The sequence below is a fragment of the Equus asinus genome, chromosome 2 (assembly GCF_041296235.1).
Source record: "Equus asinus isolate D_3611 breed Donkey chromosome 2, EquAss-T2T_v2, whole genome shotgun sequence".
Classification (NCBI taxonomy): domain Eukaryota; kingdom Metazoa; phylum Chordata; class Mammalia; order Perissodactyla; family Equidae; genus Equus; species Equus asinus.
The window spans coordinates 108599281-108623875 of record NC_091791.1 but is presented as its reverse complement, the minus strand read 5'-3'; the positions used below and the strand labels follow the sequence as shown (position 1 = coordinate 108623875).

The window sequence follows — 24595 nt, the reverse complement described above, 5'->3', positions numbered from 1 at the left end:
TATAATTGGTGGGGAACCACCCTGTACCAAATTATTGCAATCCCACTTCTTTCCAATGGAGATGCTGATTTTTATCTCATCTGATAATTGTTTTCAGATGAGATTATCCCACCTGATATATACTTTTTATTGAGATATAATTGACATATAAGATTATGTTAATTTCAAGTGTATAACATAATGATTGGATATTTGTCTGTATTGCAAAATGATCATCAGACATAGTTATGTCCATCACCACACATAGTTACAAAATTGTTTTTTCTTGTGCTGGTAAATCCTTTTCTTGTGTCCTTTCTGGTTTTTTTCCTGTATGTTTTTGTTTCTTTTCTATTTCTGGTGAAAAATGATTCTGTTGGAAATTTTATATCAGCAAAAATCCTTTTAGAGAAGGGAGTATTTCTCAAATTTAAAAGAGAACTTTTTTTTAAGCTCAGGGCTATTCGAGCTACTAAATAAACCTCTTTATCTAATCAATTAGGCCTTTCATACAATACTCAACTGATGCTTGGGTAGAATATACACTCCCAGTCACATGGGGTCTTATCAGTTACAGCACAGAAAAAGAATTAGCTACTCTTTTATTGTAGGATACCTGTGGGCTCATTCATTTTTCTTGAAATATTTGGGGGGGACCTGAAAACTGATGAAATAAACGGGTTGTTTTGTCCAGGGAACCATCTCTGAAATAGCAGGATTTATCTGATGACATTAGCTTGGCTGGTGATTTCCATGATGTCAAGGGCACGAAGAGGGATTAAAACGTACTTGCACAGTCAGAGCATTACGGTAAATTGACTGACTTGGCAGGCTGCTCCTCCAGTTGGCACTTTTCACCACCTAATCACGTACAATCCAGGTTTGTGGTGTGTGTTAGACGACTTTCACAGAGGCCAGAAGACGGGAAGCAGGGCGGGTGGGAGGTTTAAGATGCCGTGAAGGCGTGGGTAGACTTCCAGGAGAGTATGCTCAAGATCAACTTGCCATCAAGAGGCGCTGAGGATTAGAACATTAAGGAAAAAGTTTTTTGCTCTGTTTGTTTTCTATTTTTTCGAATGTTTCAAAAATGAACTTGCTTTCTGTTTACTTTCCTTCCACCCACTCCCAGCTTTTCCAGATATTTCTTTCTCTTAAAACCTTTTTAATCCTTCATGTGATTATCAACTCTTCTGTGAAAGGAGTCGGGTTTGCCCAGGAACCTCACTGAATAAAGATGAGTTTATATTTTAAAAAGGAAACAGCTGGATGGCAAAAGCCAGCGAAGGAGGCAGCTCTTGTTTCATTAGTGAAGGGAAGTTCGAGGGCCCAGAGCGAACCACTGGGCCAGCGGCCATGGCGGGGAGAAGAAAAGGAAACACACAATCATAAAGAACTAATCATGAAAAATGGAAAGTGTGACCGGGCCAAGAACAACAAGCAATAAATAGATTTGGAAGGGGGTAAAGGACAAAGGAGAATGCAAAGCCAGGCTCAGGAAAGGGGCGGTGAGAGCATGTGCATTTCATTTGAAAAAATTAATAATTCTGAAAATCATTAAAAAGTCCTATGGAAAATGTTTTCAGATAACTTTTCAGACCCAGGTTTTATTTCTTTGGTGTCATTTCAGTGCACGAGAAAAAGAATCGAACTAAAGGGAGAAACTTAATGTATAATGTGCGAGAGTGGTTGGTTTCTTTCTGTTTTTATTTTTCCCTGTTTAAAAATTTTTTAATTTCTGCTTGATGGTAGGGAAAGGAAGCAATTAGTTTGGCTATGTAAGGTCAAAGACTTCATCCAAACTGATAAATTAGGGGTTTCTAAGAGTAACTCATGCAAATTCCAGCCTTAATTAAAAATACCATGTATACATTTACCTGTTTGGTAATCACCCAATGGCTATTTGTATGTGATGAGGGAGTGACGGTTTAGGACTCATAGGTATCTCTCTAAATATTTTAAGATGAAATTAGCATGAATTTAAAGAGGAACCAAGAGAAAAACCAGAACCTAGTCTGTCCTTCATCTTGAAATCGGTTCAATGTGATAAAATATACAAACATGGCCAACAGTCCAGGCAATCCTAGAGAGAAGGCATTTGTTTTTCAACTATTTGAACTTTTATATCAGTTACAGACAACACTTGACCAATGAAACGGTGCCGGTCTTTCATGTTGGGGGGGGACTTACTAGTGTTTTTCTTTTTAAATTAGTTTTTAATAGCAGCATTTGTTTAAGGAGGAAAAAACGCTTGGTGGTGAGTTTTGGAATGTACATTAATCTTGTTAATGACACCACAGTTCTGGTTGGCAAAACAGGACTTTCGAATCAACCTGATTTTTTGCGGTAGCTATACTTGAGAAATAATGCCAGGGAACCAGAGCTACATGAAAAGTGCATGAAGACAGGATACAGGATTTCCTATGATTTTATGTTGTTCTTAATTAGGAAGCATATTGGCAGCAAATGCTAACATGTGTTAGGATGTTTAGTTGTAGCCAAATAAATGTTTTCTATTACAACTCTGAATTCCATGCTTAGTCGAAACCCATGCTGTTCTGCTCATGGCTTACAAAATCCCTTTACAATTCACCTCAAGGGCCAATTTTCTGTTGGCTCATGGGGCAAAACTACTTTTCGCCACACGTTTCCCTGAAGGGTCATCTTCAACGCAGGGTGGAAGTCAAAGATTGGAGGGTGGCGACCCCTGTCCTTGGAACTGCCTTGCTTGGTGGTAAGGAGTGGTTTATAAGCATACTCAGCTTGACCCCAGAGTTGGAACTGGGTGTCAAGGAGCCAAAACAGTATCCTTTCAGTGATGTTTATTTTTGTCTTGGTGGAAAAGGAGGGAAGGGAAGAAGATGGAAAGTCTAGTGAAAAAGGTGGTGAGTTGTGGTAGCTATATTAGAGGAATATTTGCTTGTGTACACAAGGGACCATGTACCTGTACAAGTAATGTTCATTAAAAGCATTGTTTGCAGCAGTAAAAAACTTGGAAACAATATAAATGTCCATCACAAGGGAATGGATAAATATACTGTGGTATGGAGTACTCCAGAGCAGTTAAGATGAGTGAGTTAAGACTATTTGTAACAAGGAGGGCAGCTCCCAACAACATGTTAGGGGAAAATAACCATGTTTCAGAATGCCCCGTGCATTATGATGACATTTGCATTAAAACCCCAATAAAACAATGGTACATGCTTTCCACGGGTTCATATAAATGTATGTAAGAACATCCCATAAATTCTGGAAAGATGTATCCAGAGTCATTCTATCTCAGGGGAGCTAGGCAGGGAACCAAGATTCCCAATACGGTCCATGAGATTTTTTTTCTCTTTAATAGTATCTGTTTAAGAGACAGTATTAATTTTCTACTTAGAAAGTTAAAAATTAATCAAAAATGGAAAAAAGTGAATGGTTATGAAGCTGTTTCCTAAAATTCAATATCAAAGCATTTTCTCTGCACTTGGATTTCACATTACGAGTTGGCTGTACAACTTCTGCCATGCTTTTAGAGGTAATTGGGACACAGATTATTCTGTCTGGGACTCAGAAATATTAAAAAAAAGAAGAAAAAAAAGATTCTCTATAGGTGGCTTTTCACTGCTGGGCTTGAGAAATTTTACACACACTTATGTACATAGCAGAAATGACACGCACTCCACACTACCTGCCCCATGTTTAGAAACCTCCCTCAGATTTTAGTATTAATGAATCCATGAAATCCAGGTTCTAAGGCAATCTTAAGGTATTCACTTACTACACACACAATGAACACATTGTCTGGAACTCTTCAGCTCTTTCTCAGGTCATTGCCTTTACACATGCTAGTACTTCTTTCTGGAACATTCTTCCTCCCCTTTTTGCACAGCCTATTTCCTCATTTCATTCAGGTCTCTTCTTATTTGTCCCCACTCCCAATGCTTTCTCCCATCTCTCCATCATTCTTTCCCCTCTCTTTGTAATTATTTATTTGTCTTTGTTCACTCGTTTTCTCTCTCCTCCTCTAGAAATCCTCAAGAGAGAAGGGAACTTATGTTGTTTTCGCTGCCATGGACGGTGTCAGGAACAGGAAGGGGTTCAATAAATATTTATTCACTGAGTCAACAGACCCATGGTGGGGTTTTTGTTGCTTGTTATACATCCACGTGTAACATTTTCAAAGCCTTGGAAATCATTAAATCATTTTTATGCATTTTGTATTTAAAACTCCTGTTATTCTTAATAAGAGTCAGTCATACGTCTAAACTGCCTCTTCCTTTTCCTCATAAACAATCCCACACAGAATATGGGTAAATCAAAATTAACAAAAAAAGTGAGAATGTACAAAATAGTATTTATTTAGTGAAAGGGGATTTTTTCTATATCCTTAAATGAAGATCTTTTAACCAATATATCAGATCGTTCATAAACCATGAAATGAAATGACTGACTATCAGAACTAATTTTGAGAAGAAAAACTGTCATCTCCAAAGCAGTAAAATCTCCATAAAACTGTGTAAACTAATTACTAGGTTAAATAAAATCACTGGAATATATCAGGACCTTCAAATGTCTCCAGGGCGGACATAATACAGTAATTCTCAAATAGTCACTCTGGGAAGATACTGTAATGGGCAGGATGAAATCGGTGTAATAGTCTCACTTAGTTTTGGTCCTGAGACTTATAAAGAGACTATTGGTGGCAGATCACATGTACAGAAGAGATGCCTGTTAACATAGTATGATATGAGCTGGCCTTTTGAAGCCTGTGGGTCATGAGCTCAGTGGAACTTAAGTGGAGATGACACACCTATTTATTCTGCTTAGATGCTGAAGGATCTGTGCCTTTAAATCTATTCGAATGTTTCTTTTCACCCTTCCTCATCAAAAGAAGTAGAAAGTATTTGGTGTGTAATACTTTTTATTTTTGGTTTATTAGATAGCCTTATGTATGTTATGATTTTGCATGTGGGTAATAATTAAAACAAGAGAAGACTCACTGGATACCTCAAAAGAACAGATGCACAATGAAAGACCTCATGTTCCTTTCAATTAGTAAAAAGCTCTATATTTTAAGAAGGCAGGTTGATAATCCAGGGTAAATCACTAGGATTGGATAAACTCACTGGAATATTGAATGTTTATTGTATTAGGTAATTTTATATAAATTTGTATTTATATATATGCCATATATAAGCTGCATAAATATATATTTCTTTATATACACACCATATATATATATATATATATATATATATATATATATATTTAAATTGGTGACGTTGCTTCGTCAAACCTCAAACTAATCTTATACTCAACACAGAAATCATCACTCTGGATTATAATTGACTCTTTACATATACGTCTTTCTCATTCTCCTTGAAGATAAGGACTTCCACCTTATTTGCTTTATTCCCCAGTGTCCAGTTTGTGGAACGAATGGATAACCCTTAACAGAAACCCATCTGTGATTCCCTTCGCATAATCTTTTCCTAGAGGTATGAATCAAAGAGAGAAATTTGTTCAGAATATTGTTGATCCTCGGAAATGTAATTTCACTTGACACGAAAGTTGATTTCCTCATGTTCTATGATAGCGATTTCTATCCTGGCTCAAGGCAGTGATTCATGAAAGAAGAGCGGTAGGTAGGAACTAGGCCTCTTAAAAGTGATGAGTTTCAGACCACAAGCTCAGAGGATGGCACATTAGAAGCTATACACCCTCCCCAGCTCCAATTAAAATGGTGGGGGGAATCTTTGTTCTGGTTTGGTTCTTTCCTCTGTGTCTGAATCTGCCATTGCCAGGCTGGCCTGAATGTCCCTTTGGAATTGATAATGAGGTTCAAGAGAGAGGTATAGCCCTCACTAAGCATGTCATCCCTATTTAGCACCTTTTCCAGGATGGCAGCCACTATTGTTTTATTATGTCCCTGATCAGCTGTCACTATTCATAAAGTAATCACTGCCATTAACACGTCACGCCTCAAGCCATCTGCTGCTGCATGGCACACACTGAACTTGGTTGCAAGCTAAGCAGGTGTCACCTCAGAATGACAGTACCACAGTAAAGGTGGGAGGTCATCATGGTGAAAGAGGATATGTCATGTCAAATAATTCTGTTTTTTTGATGTATTATAGTACAATGGGCAATGGTAGTTCTTGCTCAACTTATATGAGGTTAAAGGAAAAAATTTTTATTTGAGATACTGAACTTTCAATATTGGCAATTTATGGAGACAAAAACATCATGGAAATTCTTGACGACAATAGCATCTAGATTGTGAATGGGCTATTGCATTAAATTTGCAGTCAAGTCTGAAACCTTCTTCTTAAACCTTGCGATCCATCAAATCTTCATTTGACGAGCATTTATTGAGCACTTACTATGTGACACAGACATATGGCTGGCCCCATCAAAATGGAAAATCCCTACTTTTAAAAAAAAGTCACCAAGTAATATATACACTGGACATCCTTGGCCTCTACTGATTACCTGATCCTTGGTCTGTCCTTAAGACTTATCCTGATTTTGGACAATTTTCACTTTCTTGTTACCTTCCATATTGATTGGATTTCATGTGTATGTATTGGAAAATGAGTTTGCATTGGAAAAATATAATAACTTAATAAAGTGTATTAAGAAGGACAATATCTCTATAGAGTAATTAGTTATCTCCTCTACCTCCTTCATTACAAAGGGGATTTATGGGGTTGGTCTGGTGGCACAGTGGTTAAGTTCACACATTCCACTTCGGCATCCCAAGGCTTGCTGGTTCAGATCCCCGGTGCCGATCTATGCATTGCTTGTCAAACCATGCTGTGGTAGGCGTCCCACATATAAAATAGAGGAAGATGGGCACGGATGTTAGCTCAGGGCCAGTCCTCCTTAGCAAAAAGAGGAGTATTGGCAGCAGATGTTAGCTCAGGGCTAATCTTCCTCAAAAAAAAAAAAATACAAAGGGGATTTATTTTCATACCACTGAGAGAGGATTTAGAAATTTAAGTGAGGATTTACGTGCCACTAGAAAGTGTGAGATAAATGATCATACTTGGGCCAAATAGCCTTTTTGCCCTCTCCCTTCCTGCATATACAGTGGCATTGCATTGCAAGTTCATTTAACTTCAGCAAATGCACCTATTTGCCCTTGGCAAAAAAAAAAAAAAAAAAAAAAAATTTACTAGGGTAGCTAATTCTGTCTTCCATTCCCTTTAATGAGCGTTGCTTTTTCCTGGGAGTGAGAGGTGTTGGATGAGGGTTTGGTTCTTCTAGCCCCTCAGTAACTGCCAGCACCCTCCCACCCTGCACCCCATGCCCTGCTCATAGCGTGAGCATCTTGCTGCATGGGTCGTGATTCCAGGTCATATACAACGTAGGACTGTTCACCACAGTGCACATATCCATACATCCTACATGCTGCTGGTGGCGTAACGGGTTTGCAAGGGTCAATTCTGTTTCAGCTTTAGAATTTCAACTCTATGGGGGTATGTCCCTTGCTTACAAACCAAATTAAGAAAGGCTACAAAATCCTGAAGTCTACAGAAAGCAAAGATATCCACCTTCTATATTAGGATTTCTCAACCAGCTTTTCAATCAACTGTCTCTTGAGAAACATGAAAATCTCAAGCCCTCTCCCCTACCTGAAGATTTGTAAAACTATCTGTCGTAACCCAAAAGATGCGTAATCAAGCTTTGTTTTTGTAGTTTGCATTAGGAAAAATGTGTTCTATTTTCTTTTCAAAATCTATAATTATATATATTACATATGCTTTTCAGAATGGGTCCTCCTTTCTCCTCGGAGATTATGACATGCCCTGCTTTTCATCCCTCCCCGATCCCTAGTCATGCCTGGACAATCATGGGTGTGGATTTCAAATGGGAAACAGAACGTTTCATTATAAAGCAGTCACTCTATTAATTAACTGAAAACAAGCAATGGGGCCATTTTAACTTTAAGGATGAAATCGGGAATCTGAGATGCATGTCTTTCAAGATATTAGTGAAGCATCAGAATGAACCAGTGTATCTCTTCTAACGATTGATGGCCCTTTCTAAGCCGGCTAAGGGTAATTCTGTGATTACTGGTTATATTATTATTTGTCAAGGGCAGGAGTGGAACTTGACTGTTTCACACTGACAATAATTTTAATAAAAAGTTAAAAAATTAATTGATATTTAGGTCACATCAAAACTTTGTAGCTCAAATTGCTTTATCAGATTGGCTCCTCAAAATGTTACATGTCTCTGTACTGGGCTCAGGAGGAAAACAAAGACAATGATTCTCAGGTCCTGCCCTCAAGGCGCTTACAGTCCACTTTGGTTTTAGAACTTCTACATGGAAAATGGCTAATGGCTGGTAGACATTGTGCTGAATATTTTGTCACTTCTGTTAAAATAATATTTTTGTTGAAAACTTGGTAAGGCACTATAGATTTAAAACCAAATTAAAGAATGCCTTATCATATCTTCCTACCAAAGGGAAGAAGAATCTTGAGATTTTAAGAGCTCAACAAGCCGAGTAGGGCTGGCCACAGGTTTGGAAGTTATAGACATTACAGTAGATACCTGGGAAAATGTTCTCCTGAGGTGTGTGTCTGTATTAATGCTCTCTGCATCAGGATTGGCTTACGCTGCCTGAGCTGCATAATAAGTCCCCCCCGGCCCCATCCTTGGGAAAGTCTACGTTTTTCCCCACTCAGCCCCTGGGAGTCTCTGCAGGCTCCTTGAAGCCCCAGCCAATGCAGCAAACATTTATTTGAATGCTGAGGGTCCATCTCTAATCTACAAAATGGGGCCGATCAGCAGATCTACCCCAAAGGGTTTTGGAATAATAAAATGATATAATACTTATTCTACTGTAAAATGCTATGATACTTACAATATTTACACATGTAATTTATAAAAATGTAACATTTATGTTTATTATAACATAATACTTATAAGTATTATAAAATACATATATGTCTGGCACATGGTAAGTGCTTAGTGAATATAAGCAGTTATTATTACAGTTTAAGATAAAACGTTAATGAAATAAAGCTGTAATATTTCCATGTACAAAATACTATCAAAGCAGGACAAAAGGCTTGGCTAGCTGAATTAAAGGGTATTTTAAGGGGAGTATTTTAAAAGATGATGGTATTTGAGCTGGCTATTGAAAGGAAAGAAAGAACTTGTTAGGGAAGTAGCATGAGCAATGTTTTGGACCATGAACAAGAACCAGCTGCTTTCTTCCTGCATTGCACACACACTGTAGAATTTTTCTCAGTTTGCCCTAAATCTTGTTTTATGGATTCTTCAAACTATTTGCCAATTTTTGTGTTTACCTGAGCACAAGATCTGTCATTTAGATTCTCTGGGAGAATCCACAGGAAGACCCAATGGAGAAACCACTGGAGACCCACACATTAAAAAAAGGTTCTAATGAACACTATTATTCATTAATTAGTATTAGTAAGGATGAATACTTTATATCTTATGCCTATGATGTAATGATTTTAAGGTTTTACTCATCCAAGATCAACTTGCTCAGCTTCCCTTGTAATTGGCTCATTCATTATATTTAATTTATTATTCAGTTGTGTATTAGTTTTGATTAAGTGGGTACGGGAAGTGGACAGAAGAATGGGAGAGGAAGCATACAATTAGAGAAAATCATATTGCTACTTTATATGAAAAATGAAATTTGAGGCCTCAGGGTTTAAACATTAATATGTAAGAAATCTACCACCTTATTAGAACATACGATCAGAGTGCCTCTGCTGTTCTGTCGGAGACTTGGTAGATATCTGTTGATTTTTGTTTGTCATCAGTGTCTTCATTCAGGAGGGACGCCTGCATTTTCCTTTGGGGAGCCACCGCTGCTTGGTCTTAGTCCATGTTGTTCAGGTGGGGCCTTGCTAAGTCCACTTTCTGTCTCCCTTCCAATCCCAGGCAGGGGAACTGCCCCAACTTGGCCTCTTGGGCTCTCTCTGCTGGAAAGCTGAACTTTGAGTGGAAAGACACAAAAATGTTAATATGCTTAGAACAGAGTCTTCTGCAGAGCAGCGCCTTGAAGAAGCTGTTTATTAATTCCTGCCACCTTTCACCCTGAAGCAACCTGGTTCCCATCTTTTGTCCCTTTACGTCCTAAGTGCCCAGCTTTTGGGTTCTATGAGCCTTCTATATCCTTCCAATAATTTTCCTTTTCTCTTTTGCTTAATTTAGCTAGAGTCTAACTGATAGACTGATAGAATGATGGACTAAATATGCAAACACAGGAGAGAGATCCATAGGTGACTGAGCTCAGATTCCTAGAGACCATTTTCTTGTCGAATACTTAAAGCACCTACTAGGTGCCGGGCACTATTCTAGGCACTAGATTCAGTGACAAACAAAAGAAAGAAAGTATTGAGAAAAATAGATATTCTATCAGTTCTTGGTTGTTGGACTTTCAGAAACTCAATTAATGGACTAATGACATGGAGTCCACCTTTAAGATAATTTTATATATGATCCTCTGTTAGAGTGTCTAATAGATTTTTTAAATAAAAAGAATGAGAGTATTAACCACGATCCAGGTATTTCTTTTAGAAACGAGTTCTTCCTGTGGAAAGCAAGTAGAGTGTTGATTTAAATTTCTCAATGATCAAAGTGTTAAAGTAATTTGTTTTGAATAGAGCCGTCTATAAAACATATCCATATAAACAACAGAACCTGTAAATGCGTAATGGACAAAAAATAATAAAACTCTCGAAATAATGTATTTTCTTTATACCAACTCTATCCATTAATTTTTTACAGTTTTCTACCATGTAACATTACCCTTCATAAAAAGTGATATTTTAAAATGAGATGGGGTTGGTGAAAGAAACAACGGGTAGTTAATGGAAGGAGGATTGCAAAGCTGTGCTCTGCTGGGTGAGGGAGAAGGGAAAATAGAATTCATCTGGGGCTTTCTCTGAGCCAGAGGCCATGGTCTGTAGCCCATAAAGGAGTGAACAATGCTCAGAGCCAAGGATTTTTATATCTTTATTTTGACTGTTTGTTTCTTTTTTCTAAAGAAATCAAGCACAAGCTGTTTGAAATAATGAAACTCACTTTGATATAATATATATAAGCAGTGTTGTGAATCTCACACACACTAAACGTTTTTGAAATTCACCGTGGATTCTTGGATGCTTGTGTCATCTCTACGTCTAATGTGACGATGTTCTTGCTTGAGGCAGTGGTAAGGATGTGGTTTTGTATTCAGATGGATCTGAGTTCTAATCCTGACTCTGCTGCACACTTGTAGCAGTGTGACCTTATTTGACCTCCACATGACCAGATTTCTTCACCTACGAAACTGAGGGTTCAATTCCTAGCACATAGTAGGTACTCAGGATGACAGTTCCCTCCCACCACCTTCATCCTTAATTCTGATAATCTTTCCAATTAGGAGAGGACAGCTTGCTTATAACTAGATGTTATAACAGTATTATTAAAAGAGCCCCACTTAAAATGTTTAATATCCTTTGATATTATGTGTCAACTAAGTAAAAATTTAAATACTTGCAATTCCTAAAAAAATAAAATTGAAAGTTTGCATTCTTTTACCCATGTTAGAATGAGAATCCACACTATAACCCAATTTTTGGAAAAGGAATCATCTGGGACATAAATGCTTTATTTCTCCATTTACTCAACAAACACTGAGTACCTGGCCCCATGCTAGGCATCTAGAATACAAGGCTAAATAAGACATGATTCCCAACATCACGGAGCTAGAGGCCAGAGTGAAGACCACACATGGAGAATCATACCCAGCAAATGTAAGGGTGGATTGCCTTATAGGAGCACTCGTAGTGGGGACCTTGTTAGCGAAGGTTGGTGGAAGGTGACAGGGGATGTTTCTCATGGGAGATGCTGGTGGTGTGGACGTGAAGGTTTAGAGCATGGATTGGAGTTATAGAGGTGGACTAGATGGGGGAGACCAGAGTGGGTAAGAGGACATTCCAGGCAGAGAGTCAGGAAAATGAAGGGCACTGAGAGATCAGGAAGAAGAAGGTATGGAAAGAAATACCAGTAATCAGTGCCATGATATGCAAGGCTAGAAGCTGGAGGTAATGATGCTTTTGGAGATACAAGCAGAGGCCAGATCATGGAAGCTTTATTTTCCAGGCCAAGTTGCTTAAGCTTTATGCAGTAGAATATAAGAAGGCTTGAGCAGAACTGAGATATCTCTGCCCACACCTGTGTGGAGAATAGCAATTAGGGTGATAAAGCCCATCAGGAAACTGGTGCTGTGGTCTGTGGTCCAGGGATAGGCTGTAAGGGCTTGAGCCACGTCAGCGCAGCGGAATGTAGAGCAGTGGGAGGTGCTGGGGTTGACAGAATAAGGGGGTGAGCAGGGGGGCATGAAGAAGAGGGGAGAGCCCAGGGTGACTCCCAGCTCTGAAGCTTTGGTAAGTGAGGTGGTGTTATCATCTGAGACACGGAACACATAGATGTGAATGAAGTCTAGGCTTTGGTCTTAGGCATTCAATGAAATAGTGTACAAAAGATGTGTGTTACCAGATTGTGGGGTCCTTAAGAAATGGGCCCTGACTGTGGGGTTTGGAATACCTCAGTGAAATTTTGTTGACGTGAGCTGCATGTGCTGCTTCTTCTGGTAAAGGGAGAAGGCCCGCTATGGAGAGATCGTGAAGGTGGTAAGCTGTGGATCAGCTGTAGCTCTGGGATTGTGGACCAGTCATTTTAGCTGTCTGGATTTCTTGTCCCTCATTGGTAGAATGAGTAGATTGGACAAATCTTCTCTAATTTTAAACCACTTAATGTGGTACCCCCTTGTGTTTGCCATCCCCTACTTGTGCAAAAGGTCCCCTCAAATTTATGAGGAATTTAATATTTGATGCTGTAATGGGGTTTTTTCTTCACTCTTACATGCATTCTTAGCTCCTTCTTGTCAAAGATGGCTTGCATCTCCTAGATGATGTGAATGACCCAAAAAGCATTTATTCTCCCAACGTTCAAATGCTCTTAACCAGAACTTGCCTAGATGCCGCATAAACTCTTACCCACAAAACTTCATCTCCCTCCCCTCGGCAAACTGCCAGTCCAAACCACAGGCCACTTCTGGAGCAGTAGGTTCTGATGTGAAAGACAGCATTATAAATAAAGCAATGTGTTTTTCAAATTAGCACACCTACCAAAAATATATTTACTCAGTACCCCTTAATGGCTTTCAAAGAACCATTAGGTTCAACTGAGTGAATATTATGTATTACCAAAATATGCACCATGTATCCTAAAATAGGCATTTGACCAATAAATACAATAGGACAAGCCCATTTCTCTTTGAATTCGCCTTCACTCCTTTTTCTAAGTAACTTTTTAAAGCTCATTTTAGAGAAAAGGGGTACATTTTTCCAAGGTTTGTATGTTTGCTTGCTTTGTTCCAAAGCTTGAGGAATAACTGGGAAGTGCATTAATCTGCTGAGTGGTCTAAGTGAGGTGTATTCCATCTGGTTAAGGCCTGGTAGACTTTCCTTGTCAACAGAGCAAAGCATAAAGGGCCTAAGAAGATGAATGGAAAATGAAAAATGTCTACATAGAAAAAGAATACAACCCTCCTCTCCTTCAATTAGACTTTGAGGCACTTTAATTTGACAAATTCAATATTTAAATTGGGAATCTATCCAATTGCTATCTGTCACCAGAGGAAACAGCAGCAAAAGGGTTAATAATTGCTGACAACTTTTTTTTTTAACGAGCAGTTTTATTGCAGAAACGGGAGTTGAACCGGAACACTCACAATCAGAAAGAAAGGGCAGGCAAGCAGATCTGGAAAAGTCACTATTGAATGTGAAAAGGGGAAGTTTTCATGGATTTTAGAGAGGCCAAAGAAAAGGGCTTGTGCTATATTTGAGAATATAATTTAATCTAGATTTTTAAGGACAAGTCACCAACCAAACATTCAAAATCCATAGATAATGTTTGGGAGAAATGGAACAATGCCTCCATTTGATAATGGAAAGGAAAGCATTCATATCTGACAATACCTTATACAGTGTTTATAAGATATGTCTCTAGGTGGTTTCGCAAGAAGTCAATGTGTAATTTAATGTATTGACTTCTATTTCTAAAGAATCAGGTTGTTTACCTGGCTATCTTAGAGGTTACTGTTCTGCGTTGAACTGTGACGGTGAAAGGGCACAAATCAGCCAATGTGGACCTTCTGACAATTTCCAGATTTTTACCTGGAGACACCCAGAAGCAGAGAATCATTCATGGGTGGCACGTTATAGGAGAAAGAACACTCGACTTGGGAGTCAGAAGATAGAATTCAAAGTCTCAGCTCTTTCACCTAAAAAATATGTGGCCATGGGGAAATAGCTTATTCCAGCGATTCTCAACCAAAGCTGTACAACAAAACCATCTATTGAGCTTGACATCACACATACACCTGGGCCACACTGCGGAGATTCTGATTCAGTAGGTCAGAGACTGGGTCCGGGAGTGTTCAAAAGCAGCTGGGGTCAACAACTACTGAGAAATCCAATGACCTTCAAGTGGCTTCATTTGTAAAACAGGAATAGCATTTCCTGTGCATTGTATAGGTTGTTGTAAAGATTAAACACAGCGATATGTTTAAGACACCAGCACTATACTCAGAAGAGGTTCACTTTTCTCTCCTTCCAGTGTGCCTTGGTCGTTCTAGTTCAGAGCAACCCAAAGTGGGTTCTAAGGAATGGTAGCCCCATGAGATGCCCTAAAGACCATGCACCGTCAGTCACATTTGGCAGCTGCACATTATCCTCCCGTCCAGATTTGCTGCGTCTGTTAGCACATGAAAGGTTCTGAAAGGACCTGAAGTAAGTGAACTGGCTCAACGTGTTGAACGCGGCATTTCTCAAAGTTATTTAACCACCAAATTCCTTTTCAAGTGGTAGTTAAATTAATTGATGTTCAACAGAACATGCTTTGGGGATCCCTCTTCTCTGCGATCTCTAACTGATGTTGTAACCTCTCTCAGGGAATTTACTGCATGTTTTGGTCTAAGACTCAGCCTTTCTGATCATCCTGAAGGACATCTGTTCTTTTTCTGAACTACTAGTTTAAATGGATTCTCAAATTAGAAATGATTCTATTTAACTATTGCACTTTTCACTTAAACTGGCTGAGTTTATGAAGATAGAACACAAATGATCACAAAAGGAATTAAACCATCAATTTAGAAATAAAATTGATAACTAAACAGTAGGAATTCACAAACCCATGGTTGTTAACTAAAGGAAAGACAGTCACATTTTGTGAATTAATACCTTACCCTTGAAACCAGTGGGATAGATAAAATTAGAAGTACAAGTTATGATTAGAGCTTAATTAATCCAATAGTCAAAAATAAACTTGATAGAAATTTTATATATGTGCACTAAAAAATAAATAAAATGGGTGTTCGAGGATAGCATTATTTCCCTTAAGCCAACAATTTAAGAGCTTTTGGAAAACTGAATATAATTATGTAGGATTTTTGGCAACGTCATGTACCTAGTCTGCTCTCTTAGCATAAGTGGACTATTTGGCTTCTAATATGTCTTCCTGGGAATGAAAAGCAAAAGTGGCAAAATGTATCTCTGGGTGAGGTGTATTTGTCAAAGAATCGCCTACTCATTCAAGCATAAGTAGAAGAGGTCCACCCACATGCATACACTGGCTTGGGATGGACGGGTGTGCAAAGTTCACGGTCAGGTTGGGCAGAGCTGGCAGTAAGAATTTGCTTCAGATAACTACGTAATTTTTTTTTTTTTTTTTTTTTTTGCCAGCATCTTGCTTTTGCAGGTTTGGTATGAAAATCTCAGAAGAACAGCTTTGCTTGTGAGCTTTCCGATATTTCTACTCCGGTCCTGGCCAGAAACACTGTGAGAACACCCTTTCATTTGGCATTTGAGCCCTTCTGCCTCTGTTCCTGGCTGCAGACCAAAGGGACAAACACAACTGAATATTTCAGAACCTCAAAATAGTAAACTAAAAATGGTTTGCTGTGCTTTTGCTTCTAAAAATGATTGACCCCAGAGCCTTGTTCTAAACGATCTGGTTGATCCATCTCTAATGTGGATTACCGGATTTTAGAAATCATCGGAGAACATGTTTTGATAGAGAAAAAAGAGCAAAATAAAAAAAATAATCAAAATGCTTGTAATACAGGTATCTGGTCAATCCAGCAGAGGCTAGATTTTGTAAACGTGCTTCATGTTCCCGTGTAAAGTAATTTAAGGAACAAGGGGGATTGAAATTTGTAGTAGGAAATCTGGGCTTGGCTGCTGACTTGATCTACTACTAGCAGGAGCAGTACGAGCAGTACCAGGGAGCAGCAGTGAGTGACTAGGGCACATTTCTGAGGCTGCTTCCGATGGGTGAAATTAACAAGAATAATGAAAAATAATTATACCCATTTTAAATGGGTCATTATGAGGAGCAAAGTACTTAAAAATACTTTTAAAATTGTAGTGCCCATGATATTATCAAAGTTAGTGATTCTCAAAGTGATTTACTAGAAGTTTGAACTTCATGCTCAAACACACCTCTTTCAAATTCCTATTCATCTGCTTTCTAGCACTTGATCTGTGCAAGTCACTTAAAAAATCTTTAACCATCAATTTTCTCATCTGTGAAATGGGGATAGCGTTGTTGGGAAAAGTAAATGAAATGATGTGTATAAAATATTTGCACATAGTTAATGCTAGAAAAATCGGTGGCTGTTAATAGATATAGAAAGTGATGATGGTGGTGATTTTATACGCTCATAATTCTAGGAGCCAGGCCAAAGACAGACACATGGGAATCTGGGTGGACCCTTGGGAACTCTCCGGACCCTTCTTCCATAAAGTTACATACTCTCCAGAATTTTACTTGGTGAGTGGACACACTAAAAGATGCTGGATTGAGTCCAGGGCAGCCATATTTACATAAAAAATTTGGGGAGGGCTAAGTGTAAGGATGTAGGGGAGAAGTTGGGAAACTGCTGAGCTAATGCCAAGCGTGAAGCAATGCTGATCTTGGCAATTTTTAGCATCTAATTTTCACCAGTCAAAAAAGGTAGGTGAAAAAGTGTAGATATATGCAAAAGCCATAATAAAATTGTCGGCGAATTAAAACATTAAACCCACAGTCTTTTAATTCTAAAATGGTGGTATATTGTTTCTAAAAGTTATTTTTATATTGGCAATTCCATAGGATGGTTGTTGTCTTAAAAGTAAATATTCACGGGCCAGCCTTGGTGGACCAGTGGTTAAGTTCAGCGCACTCCACTTCAGGGGACTGGGTTCACCTCCTGGGTGCAGATCTACACCACTCATCTGTCAGTGGCCATGTTGTGCTGGCAGCTCACTTACAAAATAGGGGAAGATTGGCAACATATGTTAGCTCAAACGAATCTTCCTCAGCAAAAAAAAAAAAAAAAAAAAAAAAAAATTTCACTGCCAAAAGCCTGGTTGGCCCAAATTATGACTGGTAGTTTCTTTACTTGATATTCTCTATACATATTAAATGTAGGAATTTAATAAATGTTAGATTTGATTAAATATTAAAAGTTTATATTCTTTATCCAATGAAAAAGTTGTTTTTAATCTACTCTGGGGAAATGACTGGTCTGCTAGCCCTTTAAAGTGTGTGTCAGACGGTATTTTCTCTTCCTCCCTTCATAGTCAAAATTCTTGAAAGAGTACTCTCATTGACAACACTTCTTCATGGATTTTGAATCCCTACCTCTCACTAATTACAGAAGCTCATTCTTCATACACACCTCGGACTGTCCAAGTACCATCTCCAATGACCATCCATGAATGATCCTTCTCCTTTGCCACTTGGCATCATTGACTATCTTCTTGGAAATCCTCTCACTTGCCTTCTGCTGCACTATTCTTGTTTTCTTCCCAATTATGATGATTCCTTTTGTGTGGTCTTAAAATATTTGCTCAGGATTCTATCCTCTCTTTCCCCAAGACTTTATGTTTAGGTAAACCTGTCCATTCTTGCTACTCCAGTTATCTTGTTCACCCCAAAGGCTGGGCCATCCATAATTGTTCTCTTAAGCTTGTGATTTTCACCTGGATTTCCTCAAACTCAGTATATAAAGTCAAAACTCATCAGTTTTCTCTTTGATCCAGCTATCCTAACCCGTCCTTGTGGTTTCAATAATTTTGTTTGTACATGGAAATAATCTTCTCCTGGTCTTAAAGCCTCAAAACTTGAGCATTATGTTTGTCACTACACTCTTGTTTGACCTTCAGATCCTAGGAAATCCCCAAGTTTAGTTGTAAGCTCTGTTAATTTTATCTCACAATGTCTGTCACACTTAGAAGATACATAGACTGATGCCAAGACCTTTGTGACAGTCTTTGTGGGGCTTGTTCTTGTGTTTTCATGATAGATGCTAGAACTATAGCCATTACATCTGCATTCCAGGGAGGAAGATCACAGAAGAAAAGTGCATCTGCCAGCTGAGGGGAGCTTTCCTGAAAGCAGCACCCAACAATCTTTGCTTATACATATTGAGCAAAGCAGTGTTGCATGACCACCTGATCTACAAGAGAGGCAGAACAATGTAGTTTAAAAAGTCTGGACACAGTGTTGCTGCAAAAAATTGAGAGTTCTATTGGTAAGAAAGAAAGTGCAAAATGAGATCTGGTAGGCAATCAGCAAAAGGATATTGGGTAGCCTCTACAAGCCTGTCTTCTCCTTATGTCCCTAAGTTTCCCTAAAATAAACTTCCACTGACTTTGGCAGGTTGAAAGAGTGTAACACTCCTTATTTCCCACCATCATCACCTTAGTTCATGTGCTCATCATCTTTTTGCTTAGATAAATGCTAAGCCAAATGAACTCAGTATGTCCGTACTCTACTGCGACTCTTGCGACTGTTTATCAATACATTTATTCAACCAGAAAGTATTGATGACAGGCACTGTGCTACATGCTAGGGATGAATAAAACCACAACCTTTGGCTTCAGGGGCTCAGAGTTCAGTTGGGGAGACCAACATGGCATCAGTTGATTGTAGTACAACATGGTAAGTGACATAATAGAGATAGTTACAAGGAACTGTAGAAGCAGAGAGAAAGTCATCTAATTCAACCTGGGAGTGGCTGAGAAGACTGCGCAGAGCAAGTGTTGTTGTGAGTTGACTGTGTATTATTGGAAGTTTCTCAGGACAACCCAAAGCAAAATAATAATAAATGTTCTGTTTTTGTAAACTGCTAATTACCAATGCAAAACAAAGTGGTTATATACTTGACCTCACTCTGAATTTAATTTTTTAAGAAAGTAATCATAAGCAAAGCAATTTTAAATATAGCATTATAGGGCACAGTATTGATAAATGAGCAGGAAAACTGGTTCTTAAAGAGTGTACCACTTACTTACCATGCCCTGAAATTAACTGAGAACTCATTTGTCAAGAGTGCACCTACCCTACAGAGAATTCTTCCAATTAACATCAAAAGTGATCATTCTTAACCTCTCATGCATTAAGAAAATCTTGTCTGCACCCAATGTTCTGTTCATAATCAATGGAGCCCTTTATGTACGTTATTTCAAATTTATCACCCTGCATATTACTAAAATGAATGAATTAATAAGTGAATCTACTGTGGGTCCAGAAGCCAGATTTATTTGTTGTCTCCTGGTTCTCGTGGGATTTTCTTTCAGTCTCTGAAGTATTTCACTCTGCAGTTTCTCATAGTTTGGGATATTCATTGATAGTTACTCACAGCACATATTGGTACGCATAGACTGACAATGGCTGCATCAGAAAAGTGGTCCTTTTTGGGTTTAGTTAATATTCTGAGAACGTCAGTCAAGTCTCTATCAGGCTAGGTTAAAAAAGCAACGCAAGTGTTGTTATATGAGTTCTAACAGTATTATATTGTTATCAAAAGTATGAATCAAAATAAGTTGAATGATAATAATGCTGGTGAGATCATAGTAAGATTGATATGTTCATAAACTTTGACTGAAGAGTTAAGTAGTGCAACATTCCTGGAGGCTAATCTCGTGATATGTAATATGATCCTTATAATATTTATATCCTTTGATCCTTAACTCTGCTTGCAAGAATCTACCAAAGGAGATGATTAGAAATTTAGAATTGGAGGGAAGGCTTGGTATAGAAGGATGGCTATCTTAGTATTAAGTAAACTACAGACCAGCATTGAGCTAGAACATTATGTTGTCATCGAGATCTGTATTTTCAAATAATTTTTGTCCACATAGAAAAATGCCCACTATGTTCAGTTACATGAAAAAGGAGAAAGAGAGTTGTATTAAGGTTTTATCTCTCTCTCTCAAACATGCATACATGCACATGCATGCACAGATGCACACACAAACAACTTTCAAATGATTTGTCTCGGAACATTAACAGTGCTCTAAGTTGAAGTGATTTCTATTATCATCTTTAAATTTCTCTAAATTTTATAGATGTCTATGTTGAGAAGCATGTTTCATAATCAGATATAAATCACTCTTAAAAGAAAAACTAGCAAGGATCACGTGGTAGAGGGTGAAGGGATTATTTACTAGCCTTTTTCACACCTATGCTGTCTGCACTGGTAATTCTCAGACCTGCACCTGGTGTGGGGTCTCAGTTCAGGCTCTGGCCAGGATGGGTGCTCCAGGTGCTGAGCGAGTGTCCTTGCCACCATTCTCTATCCTCACCACACTGCCTTCCACAGTGCCCTCAGAGTTCTCTTTCCAAGCATAACTATTGTTATGTTATTCCGTCTCTTGAAACATAGTTAAAACCTTCCTGATTGCCCACAGAATGGACTCCCGAGGCCTCTGCTTGGCTTCCAGACCACATCTTCAGGCTGCCAGCCCTCATATCTCCCAATCTTCCTGCACTCCAGCAAAACAGGGTGCCGAATACCTTGGTGGCACTCTTCACCTTGCTCGCCCCAACTTTTTTTTTTTTTTTTTTTTTAAAGATTTTATTTTTTCCTTTTTCTCCCCAAAGCCCCCCCGGTACATAGTTGTGTATTCTCCGTTGTGGGTTCCTCTAGTTGTGGCATGTGGGACGCTGCCTCAGCGTGGTCTGACGAGCAGTGCCATGTCCGCGCCCAGGATTCGAACCGACGAAACACTGGGCCGCCTGCAGCGGAGAGCACGAACTTAACCACTCGGCCACGGGGCCAGCCCCTTGCTTGCCCCAACTTTAACTTCAAATTTGCTCGTTGAAGTCCTATGTGTTCTTTAAAGCCATGCTCAAATTCTCAGAGAGTTGATTCAGAATTCATCTCTTTCCTCTTTATTTCTTCTTGGCACGTTGCTGATCTCTTTTATTACACTTATCCAGATTTTTCTTGTATTATGGTTACTTGTGTCTTTCTCTTCTTACGTTGAGCACTGATCTTTAAACCCCAAATTATGTCTTCTTTTGGAAACTTTATGGAATGATTCTCTAATGTTCACATGTACTACGATCATCTGAGTGTTTGTCAGGACAGATACCTGGGCCCTGTCCTCAGTGTTTCTGATCCAGCAGATCTGGGGTGGGGCCTGACAATTTCTATTTATAACAAGTTCCCAGGTGAGGTGCTGCTGCTGCTGGTATAGGGACCACACTTTGAGAACCACTGCTTTTTGAAAACGAGGGAACATGAACTAACATAAATGAATCCATCTTGCCGTAGCAGATAGAACACAGAAGTTACAAGCACAAAATTTAGAATCAGAAGCTTGGGTTTGAATTCCAATTTGGCCACTTAAGGCTTTAACATGTTCTTAACCTCTCTGAATCTTCATTTTCTTGCCAGACAAATGGGGTTATTATTACTTCTTACACAGTGTTGTTCTGAGAGGTATATGAGATCATGTTGGTAAAGTGCCCAATAAATGGTAGCTATTATTATTACTAACCCATTTATTCTGTGCAATAACTTCGTAAAACAGACTTTGCCACCATTTTACAGATGAAGAGACTGAGGCACGAAGAGGGTCAATAACTTACCTGAAATCATCTACCTTATAAATGGCAAGACTGAGATTCAAATTCAAGTCATTTTGACACTTTCCACTCTACCCTAACACAGTGTATTATACCTAATGTACTCTTAAAGCGGTTCCGAAAGTTGGATTTCCATATCTCTTTGTGTGAAATTCTCCATTGGCAATACCACATCTCAAAGCATCTTCTTGGGCTTTTAACTCAAGAATATTTCCATTGTGATGGGCACAAATGTAATTTCCATTTCATTTTACGAGGCTATGAGAAATAAATCAGGTAGGGAAAAGTAATTATTAAAGTAAGCATTAAAAAAGTTAAAACCAAGTTGACTAAGTGCCGTGCCATCTTACAATGCTTTGTTACTTCATGGCATTAACGGTTTCAGGAACATTATAAAATATAGCTTAACTTTTTTTATTGTTGCTTTTCTTGGGGAAGGTGGAGGTATTTTTTCATTATAGATTTTATGATAAATAACTTGATTTCAACAGCACTTTTGAATTTGCCAGACATTAAAACAATAGAGAAAGACCATTTTATAAATTGAAAAGTCTCATGTGTGAACACTAAATGCTAGGATTTGATTTCTTTGTTTCTATAGAAACAAAAGAAAATTGAGATTAAAATAAGCTGAAATGGAATCAAGTTCTATGAAACAGATAAAGGAGCTTATTTTACTTGTTCTCAGTATGTGTAGTGAAGTAAAATTTTTATTTAAAACCCAAGCTGTCTGTGGACACTTCTGCTCTTGGAGGAAAGTTTCAGTTGGGAAGGGTAGAGAGGGCCGTTTGGCATTGTGATGAGTGGCAAGATTCATATCAATAGAAAATTCAGTCTCTGTTGTTTCTTTCCAATTAGAGAAATTGCTGGTGATGGTTTGGAGGGAGTGAGGGGGGAAGAGTGAAGAGGGTCTTAAATGTAAAAACCCAAGCCAGTATTCTCTGCATCGTTCAAGTGGTGAGAGACAGTTTAGCAGAGATTTTCTCCCCCAGTTTTATTGAGATATAACTGACATACAGCTTATACCTACTGTATAAGTTTAAGGTATACAGCATAATGACTTGACTTATATATATTGTGAAATGATTACCACAATAAGTTTAGTTAACATCTATCATCTCATACAGATACCAAAAACAAAAAGGAAAAAGAAAAAAATGTTTTTTCTCTTGTGATGAGAACTTTTAGGAGTTTCTCTCTTATCACCTTTCAAATATACATATAGCAGTGTTAACGTAGCAGAGATTTAATGAGTCTTTGGATAGCCAATGATAAACCAGCAGCAGAATAGGTCAAAGAACCAACATTCTCTGTGACAATGTAAGAAAGGAGAAATATGAGGTGGTCTCGAGGGGAAGAGGATGCCAAGCTGTGTTGAGAGGCAAGCTCCAGCCTAAGGAGAATGGTGGCCTGGGGAGATCCTAGGAGCATGGTGTCCACAGTGCTTTTAACAAAGCAGAAGCCTAACACTCATCTTTAACTTGTTTGTGTTGCTGCAACGTAAGACTGAAATATTTAGTGAAAGGTGACACATGCCAACACACGTGTGATTGATTTCAGGAAAATCAAGGTAAAGGGGCTGGGTTTAAATACTGGGTTGGTACGGTTCAAATGAAAAAATAGTGGCATGGTAGATGGGATGTGGGAGGCTCGGGGGATTGTGGGAGAGAGAGACAAACTCAGAGATAAAAAGTCGCCACGAGTTCCTAAGTCCTTAGGAATTTGCAAAAATATTGAGAAGCACATTGGACGTGGTGATCCCAGCCAACATTTAGTTTCTACTTGTTACCCTATAGGTAATATTAAATATAATGTGGTTCTAATATGGGAATCCTTTGCCATTTCTGTTCTTAGTCATCATTTAGTGTCTAATACAATAGTATTTTCGCGTATTACAATAATACCAATCTAGGCAGAAAAAGACACTTCTCTGACTCTACCAGGAATGTGCCACTATCATTTAACTAAATTGTAAATCAATTGAAGAAAACTTTGAAGGGGGCAAGTCTAAAAACCATTATCTGAAACAAGAGGATTTTGTTGGGAAGATAAATGTTAAGTGTAGTACAGAGTAAGAACATCCCCCATCTTCAAATTAAAAGACTTGGGGTTGGAATGGATGGATTTGTGGAATTTAGGTAAAGATACTTGTCCCACTGAACCTGTTTTGTTATGTGTAAAATGGGATGCCTCTCCCACAGTGTCATGGGCATGATGGACATGCAGTAGTTTCTTGGTAAAAGTGTATTGTTTGTTGACATGCAAGCTAACTTGATAAAATATGCCACTTAGTTTTTTTTTTCACTTTTTAAAGGGAAGCATAGATGATGAGTGAGGCCAGTTTCATGGATGCGTGACCTGTGTGATCACACCACAGGCCCCCACACTCAGAAGGGCCTCACACTTGATTTAATCCTCTGCTGCTTTCATCTTAAGATTCTTAATACTTTTTGAGCAAGGGCCTCCAGACTTTCATTTTGCACTGTGTTCTGAAAATTATGCAATCAGCCCAAAGACAAGCATTATTTTGTAAGCTTCATCCTTCCTGACTCTCTTTCCTGAGTACTGCCCTCCTTCATTCCCACGCCACGGATACCATAGGGGGTCATTTTGCTCACCGTGACCCTGCACCTGTGGTTGATTGGTTCAGAAGAAGATACGTGACTCTTGGTGA

General features: G+C 38.6%; 1 long non-coding RNA gene across 2 annotated transcripts in view; it reads right to left on the bottom strand.

The window, feature by feature from the left end:
- Positions 1-202: 202 nt before the first annotated feature.
- The window catches only part of LOC139041755 (uncharacterized), a 153580-nt gene continuing 129187 nt past the window's right edge, over positions 203-24595 (bottom strand). The window contains exon 4 of one of the 2 annotated variants that reach the window (XR_011497601.1): positions 203-996. This is a non-coding gene — a long non-coding RNA (uncharacterized lncRNA). Of the gene's footprint in view, positions 997-8927; positions 9946-24595 lie in introns of those variants that run through there. The other variant, XR_011497602.1, reaches the window with a different exon arrangement.